The sequence below is a fragment of the Protopterus annectens genome, chromosome 1.part0, assembly GCF_019279795.1.
Source record: "Protopterus annectens isolate FY-2018-M chromosome 1.part0, PAN1.0, whole genome shotgun sequence".
Taxonomy (NCBI): domain Eukaryota; kingdom Metazoa; phylum Chordata; order Ceratodontiformes; family Protopteridae; genus Protopterus; species Protopterus annectens.
Window position 1 is genome coordinate 1,803,899,473 of NC_056725.1, and position 24,344 is coordinate 1,803,923,816.

A 24,344-nucleotide genomic window follows, 5' to 3' on the forward strand; every position below is an offset into this window, starting at 1 on the left:
CGCGAGGCGCAGTACATCAGAACTGCCGGATGCCAAGACATCTGCGGAAGGGCAGTAAACAGGCATTATACTATGCCATTATTTAAGAAAAGTAATAGTTTCTTTTCTTAAATAATGTCATGTATAATAGCAATAACCACTTCTGGGTGTGGGTAATGCTAGTTACCCACGGTTGGCTTTTTGGTCTCGGGCTTCGCCGGGACCAAACCACCAACCGTGGGGTAAGCATTACCACCCAGGCGTGGGTTATTGCTATAATAAAGTACTTAGATTCATTTGTATAGGTTCATACTAGGCTATCTGCCCTAGAGCATTTATAAGCCTAGCCAGAGTGTGTTTGGCTTTCGCCACCCATTTTAAATTTATTTTGCTATGCCCTTTTTCGAGGTTAGTATACTGTGCCTCTGTCTAACAGTGACACAGAAGTGATACCCGTGTAAACTTACAATCTCCCATCCACTCATCAAGATTCCTCTTGAAGAGAGTCAATGAGGGACTCTGCCTAACCTGGACTGGGATTTTATTCCAGAGTGAAGGGAGCCTCTGGGTTATGAATCTGTCCCTCCAGCATGTCCTATTTATTTCAGTGCTGAGGTTCAAGTCTCTCGAGCGCGTAGCTCGATGGGATTTGGATTTTCTGAGGTGCAGCATGTCCATTAATTCCGGGTTGGACATGGCTTTGTACATCAGGCACAGATCACCTCTGAGCAGGTGGTATACCACTGAGTAGAGCTGGAGTTTCTTTAACCGGGCAGCATATGGCATCTGTTTGAGCCATTTGATCCTCTTGGTGAGGTACTTTTGGGGTATTTCCAGTTGCTGCAGGTGTCTGGTAAGTTACATCCCAAAAGGAGCATTGTACTCAATTATGGGCCTGATGAGGGATGAGTAAAGAGGCACGATGACCTCCCCTGATCTAGATGTGAATCCCTTCATGATTAGGTGGGCTATATAAAATGATTTTCTAACCACTTTGGCCACGTGGTTGTCAAATGAGAGATTGCTATCAACTTGGCTCCCCAGGTCCCTAATTACTTCTTCCGTACTTAATGGATTACCACCTATGTGGTAATTTGTGGACACTTTGTTTTTGTCAAAGGGGATGACTATATACTTTTTGGCATTTAGCTTGAGGCCATGGCTCTGGCACCAGTTGTCTGTTTCTATGAGGCCCTTTTGGAAGATGCTTGTGTCGGCTGGAGAGTCGATTATGGCGCCCAGTTTGCAGTCATCTGCGAACTTGGTCAGCCACAGTCCTTCCGTGTTGGCCTGTACCTCTGAGAAATATATACCGAACAAGAGAGGTCCCAGGACTGAGCCTTGTGAGATGCCACTTGTAACTGGTTTGGAGTCTGACATGGCTCCAGCAATTCTAACCATGTGGGTTCTGTCCTTGAGCCAGTTTGCAACCCATCTAGTGACATAGGGGTTTATATTTAAGCTGGTGAGCTTATCTATAATGCCCAAGTGGGGTATTGTATCGAAGGCCTTTGCGAGGTCCAGGTAGGCTGTGTGGACCACCTTCCCCTCGTCAATGGCCTTGGTGACTGTTTCAAAGAAATCAACCAGGTTTAAGAGGCAGGATCTGCCCTTAACAAAGCTGAACTGGGTAGGATCCAGTGTCTGTAGGTCCCCAATATCTTTATTTATGAGGTCCATGATGATCCTTTCCATAGCTTTGCAGACCAAGTTAGTCAGGCTTATGGGGCGATAGTTTCCACGATCCGTTGAGGCACCACCTTTATGGTGAGGGACCACTGTTGCTGTACGCCACTCTTTGGTACATATCCTGTAGTAAGGCTGAGATTGAACAGTAGTTCTATGTTTGGGTTTAGCTCTGCTTGGAGTTCATGTAGGATGCAGCCCGGGACACCGTCTGGTCCCATTGATGCTGTGTTTTTTGCTTTGGAGAGGGCGGCTCTTACCTGAGCATCTGAGATGTCAGGGGGGCAGCACTTTGCTGGGATATATATTTGCCCTTTTGGTGGGGGTGGGGGGAGTTTGCGCTGAACCTGTCAGCTAGGATGTTGGCAATGTCTGTGGGTTCGGTGCATTTTTTGTCATTTTGGACTAATTCTGAGCATATCTGGGAATTCCCACCCAGGTTCCTAACATAACTATAGAAAGCCTTGTGATTATCCTTAGTGTCCTGTGCAATTTTTCTCTCTAAGCTGGCCTTAGACGATTTTATGAGTGCCCATAGTTTTTTGCTAATACTGATCAGAGATGCCTTCCTTTTGTGGGATTTTGCTCTATCATGTAGTAGCTTCCTCCTTCTATTGAATAGTTTGTTTATGGCTGGGGTCCACCAGACAGGACGTCTGCCTTTGGAGGATTGGGTCTTGGTTTTATTTTTGATTGCATGATCCATGCATTCCTGTTAAAATATGTCTGGAAACAAAGATAGACTGAAAGAAAAATATTTTTTTAGTTCTAGGGTGGAGTTGCTGTCAAAAAATGACTGTTACTGACATACCTCTCAACCTCTTGGCACAATAAATCTAGGCAAAGCCAAAAAAAAAATAATGTTGGGGGGAAGACAAAGGCTCAAAAATAGGGCTGCATTTTAAATATTGCTCTTATAAACTTGGAAAGTTGCTAGAATATAAGGTTTTGTGTTACCATGCATTTTTGAAGTCTGAAACTCAAAAGTACGTCATTATTTATTGACTTCATCAGTCTTCATTCTTCACAATTTGTAAGAGAAAAACTTTTTTATGAGAGAGAGAGAGAGAGACCAAAAATATGAGGACATTAAAACAAAATCTTCACAGTCGACTCAAGAGGTATGGTTGATCAACAGATGGACCCAGTAGATAAAAGTGTAATTTTCAACCATCGCTCCCCACCCGAGGCACGTTGTTGATCAAAAAATAGTCCACATATACTTATGATTACATAAAAGCAGTACAAAGCACAGGAAAGGTTCACTGTTACATGTCTTATGATTTTTATTTTTTTATGAGCAGTGAGTGGAGTGCAGGAGAACTTCAAACTAAGTATCCCTGTATTTCGGAAATCAATAATAATAAATAAAATATAAGGTACACACTTCAAATCATGTACAGGTGTTTTTCAGTAGGTTACTGTTTAACTCTCTTTTGGTTGTAAGCCATCCCTAATTGATTTAGCAAAGGCACTGACATCTTAGTTCTGAAAACAGTTCAAAAACTGGGTGGATGATATATTTTGTAACTTTAAATACTCTACTAAACAACTGCACACTGCATGTTAAACACTACGAATTCAGCTGCAAGCTTTAATTTACTAACAAAATCAAAATTCTCATTTTAATTTGTTAGAGGCACAGCCTGTCTGACAAACACTGCATGATTTAGTTAAAAAAGCATTCTAAACATCTGTAAAGATAGGTAAATGTGCATTTTATTTAGTATCAGCAAGGTAGCTCAACCTGTTCAAGTTTTTTAAGAACCCCAGCAAACAAAAATGCGGGGCCCAAATTTCCATCCATTCCCAGCATCCTTGTCACTACACTTGGCTTTTGACTATCTGCTTTAAATCATGGCGGTATATAGTAAGTACTTGACTATCAAGAATTCGTCTGCAGCCGCTGCTACACATTGTCTTATATTTGATAATCTCAATTATACCATGACCCCAAACGCACGACTGGCCAGCTGCATTGTAATCGAGTTATACTAATGGAAAAGGTCCGTCGCCCGGACTTTTCCATTAGTATAACTCTGGCTATGTTAAATTTTAAGACTTTAAAATAAGCAACGGAGATCTCCATTGCTTATTTTAAAGCTGTCTCCATTTAACTTAAGGAGAAAGCAAGATCTCCGTTGCTTTTGGGTTTAACAAAATAAGCAACGGACATCTGTAAAGATAGGTAAATGTTAAACCCATTTTATTTAGTAAAAGCAACGGAGATCTTGCTTTCTCCTTTGCCACAACTCTGATGTACCGGGCGTGCAGTACATCAGAACTGCCGCAGATGCCAGACATCTGCGGAAGGGCAGTAAACAGGCATTATGCTATGCCATTATTTAAGAAAAGTAATAGTTTCTTTTCTTAAATAATGGCAGTATATAGTAAGTACTTCTGGTGTGGGTAATGCTGTATTACCCACGGTTGGCTTTGTTTGGTCCCGAGGGCGAAAACCACACCAACCGTGGGTAAATCCAGCATTACCCACACCCAGGCGTGGGTTATTGCTATATTATTTAATTTCTACTGTCAGCACATTTAATGATGTGAACATCACTCTCAGTGAATCAGAGACAAATCTCAAAAGAATCAGGGACAATCAGGGACACTTTTAAAATATTAGTACTATTAACTTGAGGCATTAGCTGTCACCATTTCCTCTCCTCATTCAACTGGTCTAAAAGGCTCTCCTATCCACCCTCAGACTTAAAGTGTCACCTGCTCTGGGACTGTGAGGAGGTGAGCATTTTAGTGCATTGTCATATTGCTGCCACAGTTTTTCCCTGCTTTAAGTGCTGTGCCCAGTACATGCCTTGGTAACAGTCTGTGGGGTTGGGTGCCCAGTACATGCCTGGGTAACAGCCTGTGTGGTGGGGTGCCCAGTACATGCCTTGGTAACCACCTGTGTGGTGGGGTGCCCAGTACATGCCTTGGTAACAGCCTGTGGAGTGGGGTGGGAGATAGGCAGGCTACACCAAACCACATCTCACTTTTGCAAAGGACTAATACCAACACAACCACCCCTACCAACCTTCCAGAAGCACTTCATAGTGGTTTTCACCTGCCTCTGCCATGGAAATCCAATTTCTATGTGTGCTCCATGCACCCACCAGCTCCTTCCCCCTCCCAGATAACACCTGTCTGCCCTCTCTGCAAGCACCTCAAAAGCAAAGGATTACAATGACCTTTGTCACGTCAAAAGAAAAGGAAAACACTGACCCTTGTCTCAGGATTGAACTGAGGACCCCCACATTCTAGTGCCTCAGGCACCCAAGCAACTAACTGAACTCAAGTCACCTACATTTGCAATGAAGCATTTTTCTCTCCAAGCCACAGTGCTAACTTGTTTGTCTATGGACACATCTCATTCTTTGATAGACGTACTGTGAATGAGTTTGTATTAAATATGTGTGTGTGTGTGTGTGTGTGTGTGTGTGTGTGTGTGTGTGTGTGTGTGTGTGTGAATTCTCTACATGTACTTCAGTTCTGGGTTTCATATTAGTCTTACATAGTACAGAAAGCCAGCTTATGTTAGTTTTAAAGTGTTACTTATTACTGTGTTCCTGATTGTTTTATATGATTAAATAATCACAAAAATGAAACAAAACAATATTCAGCATTGTTTACAGTCAACATCCCTTGCCTTAAATCAGTCTAATAAATGACCCATGGATCTTCTAAAAGGAATGTATAAGGCAATGTATTTGAATCGTTTGCTGTGACTGCCAGTCATATAAAATAGAATCCTCAGGCTTTTTCATTTGCATGATGCCAACAGTTCTGTTTGTTTTAAAACTAAAATATAAAAGACTATGCTAACAAACGCACAAGTAAAATTTATGCCACTGTCAAGGCAAAAAACTTACACAAGAATTGCATTAACACTAGAAACTAAAAGCATTTTTCTAGGTGCTGTAAGAAAAAAAAACAAATGCAAGTGTATGCAGTGGATTAGTTTTGATTATTTGCAGTTAGCAGAATTCTGTAATATTCAACACATTTACAAGCAGTTGCAAGATACATTGGTTTTACCTCTGGGTCACTGTTTTAGGGTTGAGGTCATACCTCTCAAACTGTCCAGATTTTTGCAGAATGACCAGATTTTTGCTTCACATTTTTAGTTTGTTTCTCATAAAATTGCTGTTTTCTGGTAAATTACTGGCAAATAACTGAGAAGTTAAGTCAGAAAATAATGAAAGACATTTGAGTTTCAAATATCATACCCTTCATAAAATTCACGCTAATGTAAAATCTGTTGTTTTTGCAACCTTTTAAATTTTCAGCAGCAATATTTAAACATTGTCCCGATTTTTGTGCCTTTGTCCTCCCATTATTTATGAATTTGTCCAGATTTCTTGCTCTAAGAATTTGAGAGGCACGGTTGAGGTAAATGTTGTCAGGCTGGGTAGTGTCTTTACATTACACTTGGGATGTGGCAGACAGTGTTAGGCCATTTCATAAGAAAACCTTTAAGATGAAGTATAGGCTGTGTCCCCGAATGCTGAGTAAGACATAGGGAGAGGGCTGAGAATTGCAGTTATGTATCTGAGATATAATACTGAAGTGGGGGGTTGTGTACAAAGCACCCCGTTTTAGTAAGGTGAGTACAGTGATGTTCTATGGTGACGGAATTTAATGTGCATTTTTAGTTTGTATTTTTCTAAACAAGAAACACCTTTATTAAATTATCAGTTATGACACAGGCAATCATACATTTATATAAATAGAAAGAAACCACATTGACATATTTTAGTTGCAAACGTTATACATCACTTATAATCTATCCAGTCATTGTCAGTCACACATTACAAAGTTCATTCATTTCCTGACTTCCCTTAAACCTCTTTCCTCCTCCAAAACATTATTCTACATGTATTGCTACAACAATTCTCATTTTTTGTATATAATTTGCTCCTATCCTTTTCTAAAGATGCCACTTCTAGTTATTGTATCTCTGTTACTATATTCACTACCTCGAGTAAAGTTGGTTTAGACTTTGATTTCCATTTTCTAGTAATTGCTTTTTTGGCAGCCACCAGAATTAAATTCAGAAGGGCCTTATTATGTCTAAGCAATTCTGATTCTGTAACACAACTCAAAAAATCATTTCCTTAGTTACACCAATTTGCTCACCCACTATTTCTATTAGAGTAGTCTCAAGGGAATTTTTAAAGTCTGACAACTCATTAGATTCCCAAAATATATGTTTCCAATTGCCTGTTTCATCCCTATCACACCTCCAACATTTGCAGTCTACCTGAGGAAAAATTCTTTGGAGTCTGCTTGGGTTATAAAAATACCTATGCAATCACTTCCAAGCAAAGATTCTAATCTAAATCTTCTAGACTTTGTTGCATATTTGGGAGCAATACTTATATCTCCCCATTACTTCTTTGTGAATTGCTTATCCAATCTCTCCTCCCAATCCCTTCTAACCTCCTTTGATTGATTCCTATAATTATCATGCAATGTTTTGTATGCCCTACTAATTATCCTTTTTTAACAGCAGCTTCTGTTCTATATTCTACTAAAAACTCTACCAGGGCAGGTCTTTCACTTAGGATCCCCCTCTTTCTTTCCCTTTGCCTATCCTCTTATATCAATCCTTGATAGGGAAGGCAATCTGTAGCCTGCACTCCAAATGAATTCTTCACCTGTTCCCACTCTGTTACATTTCCCTTTCTAATTTTTTCTCCAAATACATTGGTTCCTTTGCCAGTTTTCTCAAATTCAATTCCCCTCTTACCTATTCTCTGTACCCCTAATTGCAGTTATCCTTATTGGTTCCATCTCCTTTATCTATTCCTGTGTTGAAAGGTTCTTAGAATACTTTCTGCTACTGTATGCATATAATATTCTGCATGTTTATTGTTATTCTCCTTAAGGATCTGTTTCCAAAATCCCAGTCTGTCCTTGTTTCTTGAACTTCCTCTCTGTTTCATCACCATCCCTTATTACTCTGAGTTATAGCTTTCTGCTTGTGCTAGGTATAGGGAGCATTAACCGTGTAGCTCTGAAATACCCCGCCAAATCAGGTAATCCCAAACCACCTTGTTCTTTTGGAAGGGTCAACTTATCCCACTTGGCTCTTGTCCTCTTCCCCTCCCAGATAAAATCCTTCAACTCTTTATTAATTGCTATTCACAACTTCTCATCTGGTTGATAAAAATATACCTGACCTGTGTATAAAACTAAAGGGACTAAAAATATTTTCAATGCTTGCATCTTGTTATCCATATCCATAAAGTAGAGCTTCCAGTTTCTCAGTTTTTGTATTATCTTTTGTTTAGTCTTTTCCCACATATTCTTAGCTGACAAAAGAGAATCCTTTTTAATCCATACTCTTAAGTACTTAATTTCACCATGTCCCCATAAATAGAGATATTGCTGAACCAATTTGTGTGTGTGTGTGTGTGTGTGTGTGTGTGTGTGTGTGTGTGTGTGTGTGTGTGTGTGTGTGTGTGTGTAGTTTACAGCTATTGCTTTTGTTTTATCTTTATAAATTTTGCATCCTGAAAAAGGCTGAAATGTCTCAGAATGTTCCTCAACACTGAAATGTAATTTTCTGGTTTTGTCAGGTATAAAATATCATCTGCAAATAAAGCCAGCTTTTCTTGACTACCACACCAATTATATCCTTGAATTTCTCAGTCCCTTATTTTCTTTGCCAATGGTTCTAAATATAATTCAAATAACAAAGGGGAAAGAGGACACCCCTGCCTGGTTCCTCTGCTCAAACAGAACTTGTCAGAGAGGAACCCTCCCACTTTAATTTTTGCTGTTGACCCCTCATATATCCCCCTAATCAGCCTTAAAAATTTATTAGGGAATACAAATGCTTCCATTGTCGTAATCATAAAATGCATGTTTAGGTTGATGGGAATCACTGTAGCTTGTGTGTTTATTGATAATGAATGCCGGTGTCAGTTGTGTGAGGGTGTGTTCAACACAGAGTACAAAAAAAACTTTCCGATTGCTGTTTGTGACCCACCAACATGCAGACAACTGATGCTAAGACTTTTTTAAGAGTACTACAGTTTTACTTCAGTTTATTCCAAATGTAGTGTACATTTCAGTTTAGAATCTATTCAGAGGCAGAGGTGTTTTATGGTATTGAACTCTTGTTGTGGGAGATACTTTTCCAGATGAATAAAGCTTTTTTACGAGGAAGTTAAAGTATATCCTTAATTGTATTAAAATCATAGGTTCATAGGTAGGTACTAGGCTATTGGCCCAAGGGCCTACGTAAGCCTAGCCAACAAGGTTCCATAGCTTACGTCACCCAAGAAAGTTATTTTCCTGTGCTACTGTCGAGCAGAGACACAGAAGTGATCCCCGGGGTGTATTTCCTATTTCCCATCCACTAATCAAGATTTTTCTTGAAGAGTGCTAATGAAGAACTTTGCTTGACATAGATGGGTAGCTTGTTCCAGAGTATAGGAAGTCTCTGGGACAGGAATCTATCCCTACAGCATGTCCTGTTTTTTGTGGTGACAAGGTTTAGGTCCCTAAAGCATGTAGCTTGGAGGGACTGGGATTTCTTTAGGTGTAGCATGTCCAACAGCTCTGGGTTTGACATAGCTTTATATATTAGGCAGAGATCACCTCGGAGTAGGCGATATGCTATGGAGTAAAGCTGGAGTTTTTTCAGGCGATCAGTGTAGGGCATTTGTTTGAGGCCACTAATTCTCTTTGTGAGGTACATGTGTGGCCTTTTCAGCTGCTGCAGATGTCTTGTAAGGTACATTCCAATAGGGGCGTTGTACTCTATAATGGGTCTAATGAGTGTCGAGTAGAGGGGAAAAATGACCTCTTTTTTCCTGGATGAGAACCCTTTTATGATGAGGTGTGCCATGTAGAAGAACTTCCTGACTACTGTGGCGATGTGACTATCAAAGGAGGGACTACTGCCTACCTGGGTCCCAAGGTCTCTTATCACGCATTTGGTGTTAAGTAGATTGCTGCCTATGTGGTAGTTCATGGGTACATAGTTTTTACCATAGGGGATGACACTGCACTTTTTGGTATTGAGCTTGAGGCCAGGGCTTTGACACCAGGCATCTGTCTCAGTGAGGGCCTTCTGTAGGATGTCCACATCATTTGGGAACTTGACTATGGCTCCTAGTTTGCAGTCATCTGTGAACTTCGTTAGCCAGAGGCCTTCTGTGTTAGCCTGTACTTAAGAGAAGCGGATACCAAACAGGAGAGGTCCCAGGACGAAACCCTGTGGTACTCCACTTATCACTGCTTTGAGGTCAGATTTGGAGTCTGCGACTTTACAGTGTGGGTTCTGTCAGTGAGCCAGTTGGCAACCCATCTTTTGACGTAGGGATTTATATCTAGCTTAGTGTGTTTAGTTATAATTCCAGAATGGGGGATGGAGTCGAAAGCCTTGGCGAGGTCAAGATAGGCTGTGTGAACCACCTTACCCTCATCCACGGCTTTGGTGACTGCCTCAAAGATGTCGATCAGGTTCAGGAGGCATGATCTGTCTTTCACAAACCCGAACTGGGTGGGATCCAGAGTTTGGAGGTTACCAATGTCTTTGTTTCTGAGTTCCATGATGATATGTTCCATGGCCTTGCAGACCAGGCTTGTCAAGCTAATAGGTCGATAGTTCCTGGGATCAGTGGTGGCTCCCCCTTTGTGGAGTGGGATAACTGTTGCTGTGCACCATTCAGTGGGCACAAAGCCTGATGCAGGGCTATTATTGAACATGAGGCTTAAGTGGGGAGCTAGTTCATTCTGAAGTTCGTGTAAAACGCAGCCTAGGATGTTGTCCGGTCCCATGGATGCTGTGTTTTTGGCTTTAGAGAGTGCAGCTTTTACCTGCATATTTGTGATTACAGGGACTCTGCATTCTTCCTGTATAGATATGGGCCCTTTAGGGGGTGAGAGGGGGGTAAAGTTAGCACCAAACCTATCTACCAGGATGTTGGCAATATCAGTTGGTTCTGTAATTTTCGTGCCTTTGTGCTGCAACTCAGAGCAGATGTGGGTGTTGCCATCTAGAGTCTTGACATAGCTATAGAATGCTTTGTAGTTGTCCTTGGATTTAGTGGCGATTTTGTTTTTGTAGCTAGCTTTGGAGGATCTTATAAGGGATCTCAGCTTCTTACTGAGGCTGACCAAGGAGCTCCTCCACTCAGGGGATTTTACTCTCTTTTGCAACAGTTTCTTGCTTCTGTTGTACCGTTTGTTTATGGCAGGGGACCACCAGATTGGCTTCCTTTTTTTAGAGGATAGCATCTTGGTTCTTTTTGGGATAGCACGATCCATGCACTCGTGTAAGTGCTTATAGAGTGCATTTGTGTAGGACTCAGCAGTTGTAACTGTATTGTCCATCTGCATGGGTGTCATGAAGTTCACCACTTCTGTCTTAAGAAGCATGAAGTTGGCTTTGGAGAAATTTTTTACTGTAGTTTCCTTAACGGGGGGTGGGGGTGGGATGTGGATATCAAGGGTGATAAGCTTATGGTCGGATCGGACCAACAAGGAGTTGACTTCAGGTGTGGAACACCGGTCACTAATGTTGGTAATGACTAAGTCTAGGATATTGTTGCTCCTGGTGGGGGTGTGGATAAGTTGATCTAGGGCATTGGAGTTTATGAATAACAGAAAGCATTGAGCTAAGGAGTTGGTACATGAGTAGTTTTCCCAGTTAATGGTGGGGTAGTTGAAGTCGCCCATTATTAGGGTGTTTGGTTGAACCCTAATATTTTCCAGTACATCAAGAAAAGAGGAGTGGGAATCCTGGGGTACGGTGAGGGATCTGTAGCAAGCTACAATTTGGATTGCAGTTTTGCCCAGAGTTAGTTGCACCTCGGATGCATTATGTTAAGCAACTAGCCTGGAGGTGTGGATATCCTTAATGAATATGGACACATCTCTGTCTTTGGTGTTTTGGTCCAGGTTACATGGCCGAAAAGTGTGGTATGAGTTATAGCCTGGTAGTGCAGGGGTGCTCTCTGGAGCCTTGAACCAGGTCTCAGTTACTGCACAGATACATTGTTTGGTTTTAAACTAGGTGGGATCAGTACTAAAGTCAATGCTCATTAGGGAGATGATAGTGCTATTGTTGGTGGTTTCATGCTTAGTTTTTTTCTTACATTTCTCTGCAATGGCATATCTGCCAACAGAGGACGTTAAGCAATGTCAGGCATTTGAATCACTTCTTCACCCTCTGGTTATTACATTTAAATGTATTAAGGCTAAGTGAATATATATTACTTGACCTGTGCTCCAATCATAAAAATGTGATTAAAATGTATGCGGCATTGGAGGAAGGGATTCAGGGAGTATATATTGGATTTCTGAAAATACTTATTCACAGGGAGGTTATAAACCCATGAAATGGATTATAAGAGGGACTGGTGAATGTGGAATATTCAGAAGCAAAGAAGAGGTCATAGGACAAACAGAGAAAGGGCCAGGGAAAGGTATTGATCACTTTTCAAAAAGGGAAGATTATCCACACTGTGCTGAAGTGCCAGAGGATTGATGGACAGTAAGTGCAGCCCCCTGTGGTGTGGGGGAATAGGGAAATATACATATAACTACAGGTCTGTTAGGTTAAAACACAAGCAGGGAAAGCCATGGAGAGAATGTTGAAGGGAAGGTTAGTGGCATTGCTAAAGAACAACAATATCAAGGAAAGTAACCAATGTGGGTTTATGATTTGAAGGAGCTGTTAGTTAAACCAATTCAGTTTTAAGATTGGGTTACAGATGAAATTACCAGGACAAGACCAGTAGATGTGGTCTACCTGGACTTCAGCACGACCTCTGACTCTATACCAAGCAGGTCACTCAGTGGCTTAACTCACAACTTCTTTGCTGAAGAATCAGAGACAGTCAGGGACACAGCAAAAATAATGGGTGGATAAAGGCCCCAAATCAGGGACAATTTCTAAATATTATTCTAATGCACCTAAAAAGTTAACTGAACAACAGATTGTGTATCAACATGCATTTTTTGAGCAATATGAAATATGAACCTCTAATGTCTGGGATCATTAATTATAGCAATAACCCACGCCTGGGTGTGGGTAATGCGGGATTTACCCACGGTTGGCGTGGAGATGTCCGTTGCTTATTTTAAAGCTGTGTCGCTATGTTAAACCCATTTAACATAGCGAAACAGTAAAAAGCAACAGAGATCTTGCTTTCTCCATTGCTTTTTTTTTTAAACCTGTCTCGCTATGTTAAATGGGTTTAACATAGCGAGGCAGCTTTAAAATAAGCAACGGGATCTCCGTTGCTTTTTTTAAACCTGTGTCACTATGTTAAACTCTTTTAACATAGCGAGACAGTGTTTTAAAAGAGACTTATACTAATGGAAAAAGTCCGGGTGACCGGACCTTTTTCCATTAGTATAAGTCGATTTACAACGTGCACGCTGGCCAATCAGCGTGCACGTTTTGGAATATTAATGGGGGGTCATAGTATAATGACTATTCCTCAGTGACTTACTGGAAAATCAAAAATGTAATGAGAACACAAAATCAGAAACAGCTGAGATAGGAAAAATGGAAGAGGTGTGAGGTAAGACCATAACAAAGGAACTGGATTGCTGTAGGGTTGTATGGTAGGATGTAAAGAACCACTTTGAAAAAGAAAAATGAGTTCAGGAATAAGGTAAGTGACTAGATGAACACTGCATAAGTCAGTCCTGGGTCCTATAGCTTAATTCCGCAACTGCATTTTTGGACAAATTAGTAGATTGTTTATTAACACATGTTTATGTTTTTGGGCCCTGGTTTATGTATATGTCACTAGACAGAATAAAGACAGATCATATCCTTAAGTCCTGATAGGTCATGGTCTAATTTGCTTACATGGACTTTCTTTTTAGAAAGAGTTAAAGGCAGCTAGAGCACTTTTTGTTTCTTCATTTAATAGAGTATTACTTTCTGCTCTAGGTATTTGATAGAATATTTGGGCTGACCATATTTTAGCTCCCTCTTTAAAGTTCTTAGTCTTCTGGGAAGAGATTTGTGCTGCATATCTCTAAGAATGGAAGAAATGTAGAAGGTGAGTATGAAATGGCTACATGACAAATTCTCTGTGAAAATGGAGACAGGAAAAGGATTGTGACTCAGTCTGTAAGTATGTGTGAGTTGCATTGGCCCTTCTACTAAGACTGCTGGACCTGTTTTACATGTTTGAGAGTTGGAGATACAGGACAGAAGAAAATACTATATATATATATATATATATATATATATATATATATATATATATATATATATATATAAAACATTTGTTTATTTATCTGTCTGGATAAGTTTAGGCTCAGATGGTGCAGAGAAAATGGCTTAGCTAAGAGAATTAGGTAAACTATTACTTAATATTATTACTTAGCTAATGACTGTATTATGCAGACAAGTCCTAAAGAGAGAAAATCCCAACATGAGTGAATTGAAAACATATGTAGTGGTGGTGGAAATCAGATATTGTGATAAACTGCTGCATGTGGGGAAAAAGGGGAAGACTGAAATGGCTTAGTGCTGCATAGGTGAAGATCAAAAGGAGGGAGAAATAGAGATCATGATGTTATAGCTCCATATCACTTTGAGGAACTCTGGGAGAATGCAAAATTCCAAATAAGACAGGAGGTCAAACAGGTGAACTGTGAAAGGATAAACACATCAACAAGGCTTGGTAGATGCTTAAGAAAGAGAGCACATATGTTGTATCCATATCACAATATGGCTCATAGGGATGAGTGGGATGACAATTGATTTGGGGATATCCTCAAAATAAGGGACCATTTGACAATATATTAGCACTCAGTGGGAAATTAACAGATGAGAACGGGTGAAGGAGACATGCAGTGAAGGATGTCTAAAAGGTATTGCCAGAATATTCTGTCAGAAAATGAATAATAAACAGGATCTCTTGCAAATGTGAATGAGGGTTGGGAACAAGCTAAAGAGAAAGACAGAGGAAGAGAAGTGAATTAGCTGTGTGGATGAAGAAACACAGAACAACAATGATGGAATGCAATTTTGCAAAATAGTGACACACGGCTTGGCTCAGAACTACTCTACGGAAGAAAAAAATTAGATTAATAAAAGGTGATGACTGTATAAAGAATAAGGGCAATTGTACTGCTTAGAGTTTCTTACAAACTTATCTAATGTTCTGTAATATTTTAGTGTATTCAACTGGTGAAATGTTATGTAATTATCTGTAAAACAACTTCTGTACATCCATTCTACATGACATGTTCTTCTTCTTTCGGCTTTTCCCGGTTAGGGGTCACCACAGCAGATCACTCGTCCACTCATGATTGGCAGTGGAGTTTTACAGTGTCGAGTTGCCAGCCCGGCACCCAACCTTCCATAGAAGGCACACACATTCACACCTAGGGCCAATTTATAGTGTCCAGTTCACCTACAGCATGTCTTTGGGATGTGGGAGGAAACCGGAGCACCCGGAGAAAACCCACGTGACCACAGGGAGGACATGCAGACTCTGCACAGAAGGCACCCCAGCCAAGGATCGAACCGGAGAATATCTTGCTGTGAGGCGGCAACAAATATATTAATCATTTTTAGTTGGAGCGTATCTCCCCGGGCTTCTACTGAAAATTAACATATATCCAGATAGACTAGCCCAGTCAACAAATGTAAAATAAAATGTAAAGTAAATAAAATAAAATAAATACTGCATGTCACAGACAGGTATCAGAGAGGGGGGTGCAGCAAACTTTTTTGTGGAAATATAAAAAACGTATGGAAAGTTTTATTACTAGTTCATCTGAGTGGGTTGTACTCAGGGAAGGTGGTAGGATGAAGAGATTGTCAGTAGGACAACAGTGCTGGATGACAATATATGTACAGGAAGCAGAGTAGACCTCTGATTGAGCAGGGTATCTTAGCAGAAATGGCTGCAAAAGTTCACAGAGCATACAGAGAATGAGAAACTTTTGAAGGTGGGGACTAAAGCACAAAGGGAATCTAAGGGGAAATGCAGAACTGATTAAAAATGGATGTCAAAACTGGCAGAATATAATGTTATACTGAAGCACGCAAGATACAAAACAGAAGTATTTCAGGAAATCTGCATGAGAATTATGGATTTTGTGGCAGGGTACTTAAGTGAAATACTGATGAAACTCCCTCGAGGTTCTGTAAGGTTGTCAGTGCAGTCATTATACTGATTTTGCATATATACTGAAACAAATCTTTCATAAAAAATGTTTTAATTCTTACTCTGTGACATTGATATTAGTACCACCAGAGATCAGCAATGAGAAATAAATGCTTTAGTGCCCTTTACTGCTACAACGTACTCATAAAAAATCCGAGATCCTTAGAATATGCTCTTTTAGACAATTTTTGTTCATTAGTTTTTTGTCTGTTAAGCAGCATGCAAGTTTGCAGAAAGCAGGCATCATGCTCTATTTTCTCAAACAAGCAGGAGCACAGTTTGTCTTCAAACTGTAGGCTTCTGACTTTCTGAGCTTTATATGTGTACATATCTATCAATGTATTTATCTCTCTATCTATACTTGTTTATTGGGGAAATATACTGATCACATTTGACCATTTGCAGGCACGGTCCATCCAAAAAAATGCACAAGTATAGAACAATAGTGTCAGATACAAAGAAAAGAAGCCAGTATTACAATACATACAACAGAAAAAAATAAAAGTATAAATATTAAAATGTATAAGTCACTAGGATAAAAAAAGATGTGGAGTTCAAAAGCTAACGGCAGCATTGTATTTAGAACTGTACAATATTTGAGAGTAAAGAGGCAAGTGGTGACGCTAGAAGGTATAAGACCAGAAAAGGCTGAGAGATTTTAGGTGGTGTCCTTTTTGGAGGCAGGAACATTTGTTCTGCTGTTGAAGTGGGGTTTTACGATAATTTCTGAAGCTGTAGAGCTTGAAGTTTTCTGTGGGGGGTGGGATGGACCACCATATAAAGGGAGCAAGTATGGTGAAGTCTAGTGGACCAAAGGGGAGGACCTTGGAATAGAGAAAGGGGTTGCAGTTTGTGAATAGTGACATAAACTGTATGAGGATTGTTTATATGCAGTTTAGCAGAAGGTAAGGCATACAATTTTAGGCATAGTAATTTAAGGAGCTGACTACCTAGTAGAAGATGATCTGTCTGTTTAATGGAGACCCTTTTTTGTTTTGTTGAGTGTAGGGCAGTGGTTCTCTTGAGGAGGAAGTGCTGATAATAAATCAGCAAATGAAGTTAGAAATGGTTTCAAATGCAGTAGCATTTTATTTGGCAATAGAAGCAGCAATGGAAGACCCTAAGAGTTGGGACAGAAGGACAACTTTACCAATAGCTGTGCTGGTGAAGGAGGAGTGACAGGGAGAGATTGTTTTGGCCTAAAAAAGCAGGGAGTTTATTTTTGATTTTGTTTTTTTTCTTTGTGGAATAAAAATTCAGCTTTGTGGACTGACGCAGCAAGAGACCCAGATACTTAAAGGAGGTTGTGGTTTCAATTATGGATTTGCTAAGATCAGAAATGGAAAGGCAGTTTAGCCAATCAAGGAGTCTATAGAGTGTTCCAAAAAGCATAGTTTTGGTTTTAGAAGGGTTCAGGAGTAGGACATGTTGTGTCAGCCATTGCTGAAGTAAGTGCAGGTCAGATTGGAGCTGGGCTTGGATAATAGAACAGGTATGACTCGATGTATAGATGATTATGTCATTAGCATACAGGAGGAGAGGAAGTTGGAAGATGTCAAGTGGCAGTTTGGTAATAAAGGTTGAGAAAAGTCGGGGGGAGAATAGAGCACTGAGGGACACCTTTGAGAAGCTGGGCAGTTCCAGAAAGGGCAGTTCCTATTTTGACTTTTTCTTTCTTTCAAGAAGTTTCTGAACCATAGTATAGAGACAGTGCTCATCTCAATTTCTGTAAGACAGTTTAGGAATAGTGGGTAGTCAATCAGATCAAGAGTTTTTGTAAGTTTGATAAAAAGGGTTCCTTTGTCAGTATTTTGTAAGATGTCATCTGTGAGTGTCCATAGGGCTGTCTTGGTGTTTTGGACTGGTCAGAAGACATGTTATTTGTGGGACAGAAGGTGATACTGTTTCGACATAGTGTGGCAGTTGAATGTTGAAAATTTTTTTTCAAGGATCGTACCTGGAGATGGAAGTATGGAGATGGGGCAAATGTGGGAGCAGTGATTAAGGTTACATTGTTTTTTAAGAGGTTCCACAATAGCTGTTCTCCTGATGAGAGGCATTATGTTTTTGGTAAGATAGAGGTTATAGATATGAGTATATGTATATCTATATATCCATAGATGTATGTATATCCATAGGATAGTTACTTCTTTACATCCTGGACTGCTTGGTCTCAAAGATATTGACTACATTTTAATCATAATTTTGTTGTTACAATACAATGTTCAGGTTGGTGCTACAACAACCAGGCTAGGTTTTTGAAATGAACTCAAGGATGTTAGTCAGTGTGTACTGTAATATCAACCTTGCTACCATATGCATAAGTACTATGCAAAATACAATATCTGCATCATGCAAAGGTGCATTCATCCATGGCTGGTGGGATTTGGTCATGAGGTGAAATAAAGCCAGATGCTGGTAAATCTCTATTACCTACAAACATACATATAGCTATAAAACAATTAACATTATTTAAAAAAGAAATTTCTTACTTTGTTAAAATAGTTCCCAGTATTATAGAACTTATTTTATGTTCTATTAGTACATATAACACATGGCACAGCCATCATTAGAGAGGAACAAAGGGGAGTGGCTGTCTGGGTACAAGCTGTTAAGGGGTATGATGGGCAGTTGCCGCTAATGCACAAGTGAAGTACAGACACTCACATAAGAAGCTTTAGGTGGTAGTGCAACTTCTCTGGGTGATCTTGTCACATTCACTAATGTTGCCAAAAATGGGCATGGATGTTTGCCAGTAATAAGTGGGTTGAAGACCTGGCGTACTGTGACCTACGGCATTCCAATGGTGGAAGGGGACTAGGTGTTCCCAGGGGTCAGTGTGTGGCTACCATAAAGACTTGGGTCAATAATCTATAGTTCAGTTGCTCAGCTTGGGTTACTTGGGATAGCTTTATTGAGCAAAAGCTGGATATAAAACCAATCACCTGCAAAACATAAACTAAGGATTACCACACTCAGTATAGGTTCTGTGACACAGGAAACAGTATGGAAGTGGATGACATGATGGTAAGGAGGAGGCTGGGAATACTATATATCCGGGAGACAAGATAGAAGGGCAGTTCAACAAAGCCATTTGGACTCTAGATTCTACTACTCATGGGGGAGGACAGACTAGAAATGGTGTGGGATTTGTGGTGAGGGAGAGTCTTCAAAAGATGGTGAGGAACAATGTAATCAGAATTAGTGATGGGCTCATGGCAATTAGACTCCAGTGTAAAGACAGGGCTGTATTCATAATCTCAGCCTATGCCCCACAGCAGGGCTGTAATAGCAAGGAAAGGAGTGCCTTCTGTAAGCAGTTGCAGGACCTACTAGCTAAAGCAGGACAACATGAATTGATGGTGATAATGGGAGACCTGAATGCTCATATTAGGGACACAGGAGTTCTTTGGTCTGCATGGGTGGCTGCAAGAGAAATAAAGAAGGAGAAGCCATCCTAGACTTCTGTCTAACAACTGGATTGATGGTTGCCAACACATGGTTCACCAAGACAGACAGTCACAAGATCACATACAAGAGTGACCAACATGCAACTTGGGTAGACTTCCTGCTGGTAATGAAAAGGCACTGGGGTACAGTCAGAGACTGAAAAGTCATCCCCTTTGAAACAGTTGGTTTGCAACCTTAACCATTGGTAGCCACAATCAGCTGCAAGCTGTGGTCAGAGCAGACTCTAAGGTCAACAGAGACAAGGCTGAATACGTGGAAGATAACTGGAATGAAAGTTTAAGGAAATACTCAGGTCTCTGGTACCTAAAGAAGAAGAGGAAATAAGTAGAGTTGAAGAAGAATGGCAGCACCTCAAAACAGCCTGTGTGGATACTATAGAACAGATATGTGGCTGAGCCAGGCATGGAAGTAAGGTACATCATAAGGAAAACTGGTAGTGTAATACAGAAGTCCAGGAAACATAAAAAAAAGGAGGAGTGCAGGAAAAGTGGGAGGCAGAAAAGATGGACCAGGATAAGAAGGAATACGGGCTGGTTAACAAAGAGACTAATGACAGCAATCGCAATAGCAAAGAACAACGCAGCAGAGAAAATACCAGCTTTCCCAAAAGGCACAAGGAAACTATCAGGTTGCAAGTCAAAGATAGAATGACAAGGAAGATGGTCATCAGACACCCTTTATAAGGGATGCCAGCAATAATCTGCTCACCAGCCCACTGCACACTTCTTGTCAAAATTGTATGATGCTTGCAAAACTTTAGATCTGAAGAATGTGTTGATGGTAACCATGGATTTCAACAGTCTGTTCACAGTCATCACAAATGAATTTGGGTTAAAGGCAGTGAAAGAGGTCCTGCATACAGTTAATATATATGATGAGAATACCAACACTTTAATTCTGGAAGCACTAGCACTGGTGTTAGAAAATAACATATTTCTTTGTAATGGAACACATTATAGGCAAAGTACAAGGTGTTGCCACAGACACACCCAGTGCCAACTCATATGTTAATTTAGTGTTAGCCTTCTGTGAAGATAAAAATTTTTTTAAATGTGAACATCTATGGAAGATTTCAACAATATTTTATGCCAGATTTGTTGATGATATTTTTTTGTTGTGAGCACAGGGCAATGATGAACTGTTAAACTTTGTTGATTACCTGGAGAAAACTGCAGATTTTCTTAGGTTTTCAGTAGAGCACAGCAATTAGACCATTGCCTTTTTAGATGTCACATTAAATAAAAGTGTAACTGGTAAGATAAACACCACCTTGCATAGAAAACAATGCTGGAGAAATCATTATTTGAATGCACGTAGTATGCATCCTAGGCATACTTTTCATAATATTATGCAAGGGCAAGGATACAGAGTTTCACGGCTGTGCACAGATAATAATGAGTTTCACAAAGAAATCGATGTGTTAAATGAGCATCTTAAGGAAAAGGGGTATTCAAAGGAATATTTAGAAAGGATTAAGAACAGTATAATATGTAACAGGGAAGCTAAGGCTACACCATGGCTTTCTGATAATAAAAAACAGCAGGGAGACAGGTTGAAGCCATCTAATAAGTATGATAAAAAACCTAAGGTAATGCTGTGTTATAGTAACAATATGTATGGAATATGTGATATTATTAAGCAAAACTGGAAGATACTAAGAAGTGACAATCACTTGAAGGATATTTTAGATGAGTAACCTAGATTTACCTTCAAGCGAAATAGTAATATAAAAGACATGTTACGCATAGAACCTGGTTTAAAAAATAATAAGAAGGCGAACAGTGTTTCCTCTGCATATATGACACAGGGACTTTTCCCTGTAGGCATTGCAAAGCATGTTCAAATATGAATGGTTTAAATTATTTTATACATCCTGTTACAAACAAAAAATATACATTTGAGTTTTATGCAGATTGCCATACAGAGAATGTGGTTTACTTGGCATGCTGCAAGTCATGTCCGTGTTTTTATGTTGGAAAAACTAATTGTAAGTTAAAAACTAGAATATTGCACCATTTGTCATCTATTAGACAGAAGGATAAACATAATGCATTGTACCAGCATGTTTCCAGCTTTCCAGATCATACTTTTATTTTTATAGTTCTGCATGTTGCACAGATGAAATAAAAAAGGGGGGGGGGAGGCATTGTCAATGATACAGATTATGCAGAGTTAAGATGGAACATACAGTTGGATGCTGACAACCCACCTGGGTTAAATAGTTCTGTACCTTTAAAACCAACCTTAAAGAAAAGGTGGGGCAAGTATAGAAAGTAATTGGTTGCTTTCAGAAATGTTTTAATATTTAAAGACTGTCATGATTATGTGAAGTTTGTCTGATGAAGGTTTTTTTTAGCCTGAAAGTGCTTACGTGTTATAATAAAAGATTGTAGCCAGTTTGGACTCTGTTTCGTTTGTTTTTGGATTTGTTCTTACAAGAGGTTTGAGAGGAGTCCTTAAGGGAAGCTAAGAGGCTTGTGTTTTGCTACAATGTTTAACTTAATGGAATATACACTTAGTATTTTGTTATGATGTACAGCAGAAATAAAACTGTGGAAACATACATACATACTATCTTTGTAATATACAATAAATATCTTTTAATAGAGAGGTAATCAATGAAAAATTACATTTCACTAATGTAGTTAAATTATTATTCCATCACATCTTTATTTCTATTTCAAAAGCCTATTAACATGACTGCAAATATCTAGCCCTTATCTTTAGCTATCACAATGCTGACCACATCAGCACAGCTCATGTTACAAAAGGAGGGTGTGGTTATCTCATATACAGAGAAGCACTGAAACAAATAAATCCTGTATGGCACAGGACTGTTCATGCAGCTGTTTTAGTCTTAAAGAGGACTGGGTGAGTATGATCATTTTTTTCAGTTTTCTTGTTGCATAAGGATGTTTCAGCCACTGTTAAGGGAAAAAAAGTATGCACAGTAAAATATGTTGTTTACTAATATATTTTCTTTCATTTTATCCACATTGTGCTGTGATTAATGTTTGAGGACTCATTCTTGAAATAAAAAAATATATACCTCAGAACAAAACTTACTTTAAAAATATTAGCATACAAAATAAAGTTGTCAGACAAGAGAGGTGTAGAGGGAAATCATAACTATACCAGGATGGCCGAGTGGTTAAGGCGTTGGACTTAAGATCCAATGGATGAATGTCCGCGTGGGTTCAAACCCCACTCCTGGTAAAAATTTTGAACACACACAAATGCTTTCATTACTGTGATCTCAGTTTGATGACCAGAAAACAGCTAAACATTGTAGTAAAGTGTACACTTGTTCCCGGACTATGAAACTATTATTTAAAAATTCATCCCTTAAACACTATCCACATATGTGACAGCAAGCAAAGATAATTAAGGCCAAACTGCTTACTGCAGTCTACGGTTTGATTATCTCAGTCTCCGTTTGCCACTGTGTGACTCTAATGGCAGATCTCTACAACAATTAGGAAATCTTAGCTTTGCTCATCAGTGGTCTTGTTGACTGCATGTCCAGCCACTAACTAGGAACCTCTAAGGTAGCTATAGACTATGACTTGAAAAAGGATGATGATAGCATTGCAGTTAGCCAGAGTGCCTGTAAAAAACTGCAACTTTTTTTTCTATTTGTCATATAACTTTGATGGCTGCTTTATATAGTCTATGTTCAAATTGCTTCTGTCTACATTTGATGAAGATTTCTCTCTGGTCTTTCAGATTTTCATCTGTTGTCATTGATACGTGATTTATTTTGCAGCACACTATGAACTGAAGGTGTATATTACCTTACACACTGGAAACGTACCTAAGAACCTATATACAGTACAGTATGCTGTGCAAAAAAAAATCACAAATTAGAAAGAAGATCAGCTGATGCACAAAGCAGTCTTCAGTTGTTTTTAACAACTTTGTCACATTGTTAATTTGCAACATGAATTTACATACATTAATAACAAAAAAAAAGATCTCAATAAGAATTTCCATTATTGTATACATGCAATATACATTCCCTTCCCATCACTGCTTTACTCTTTTACAATGTGGATACCTCTCACCCTTCAGGCATTGAAACTAAAAGTAGCCACATCCAGTCAAAAATCTGAACACCTAATTAGCATAACATTTGATAACTAAACAGCCCATAACTATTCCCCCTTCCAGGAGGAATGTAGGATACTACTCAAAAACACATTTAAAAAACAGAGAGTAACATAAATGGTGGAAAAATATAAGCATGTTATCAATGACAGAGTGTAAAATCTGTAGATTTCAATGAAATTCTATCACAAACCGGTTGCCACCTTTCTGGGATTTTTTCCAGGTTGTCCAGAAATCAAATGGTTTGTTCATTTGTCTGGTTTTGCTTTTGGCAATCCAGAATTTTACGTGTTGCTCCGGCCCTTGCTTCCAGCTGATTGGTTCTAAGCTTGCAACTGTCAAGCGAGGTTCAACCAAACAGGAACATGAAGACCAACAGAAGAAAATAATGGCAATGTGGATGAAGTTAGGTTTATATCAAAAACCAAGTCACAAGAGAATAAATAAGACCCACCATGCACAGCACAAAATAATGAATCAAAGTTTTAATAACACTTTGATTCATTATTTCATGCTATGAATGGTGGGTCTTACTTATTCTCTTGTAACATGGATAACAAGACGGAGACTCTCGCGCTTGAGTGAAACAGTAAATACAGCTGCACAACGTGGTCTGCCACCATTTTATGGTGAGATCCACTGGCAATATACTGCACTGTTGTGTGTTTAGTAATTTACGAGGGAAGGAAGTTTGTAGCATGATTTGCCGAGCTGGACTCAGTTTGTTGGTGTGTTGCACTGACTGTTTGCCTGGTCCTAGATCCTAAGATTATAGTCATGCACATTTGTGGTGGTTGTTGGTCAATCACTGCAGTTGCACCAGTAATTCATAAATTTTAAGTTTTATTTTTTTAATTTTGCATTCGCAGGTGAATAGCAGCAGGCCAAGGGGGTGGGATCAGTAGGCAATACACAGTAAATAATTGTTTTGTGCTAGGT

At 39.4% G+C, this 24,344-nt stretch overlaps 1 long non-coding RNA gene and 1 other non-coding gene across 2 annotated transcripts in view; one reads left to right on the forward strand and one right to left on the reverse strand.

The window, feature by feature from the left end:
- Positions 1-24,344, reverse strand: part of LOC122800101 — a 321,903-nt gene that overhangs the window by 255,548 nt on the left and 42,011 nt on the right. The gene's annotated exons all lie outside the window — the stretch shown is intronic.
- Positions 22,432-22,514, forward strand: TRNAL-UAA. Its single transcript has one exon. It is a non-coding gene; the product is annotated as a tRNA-Leu (tRNA).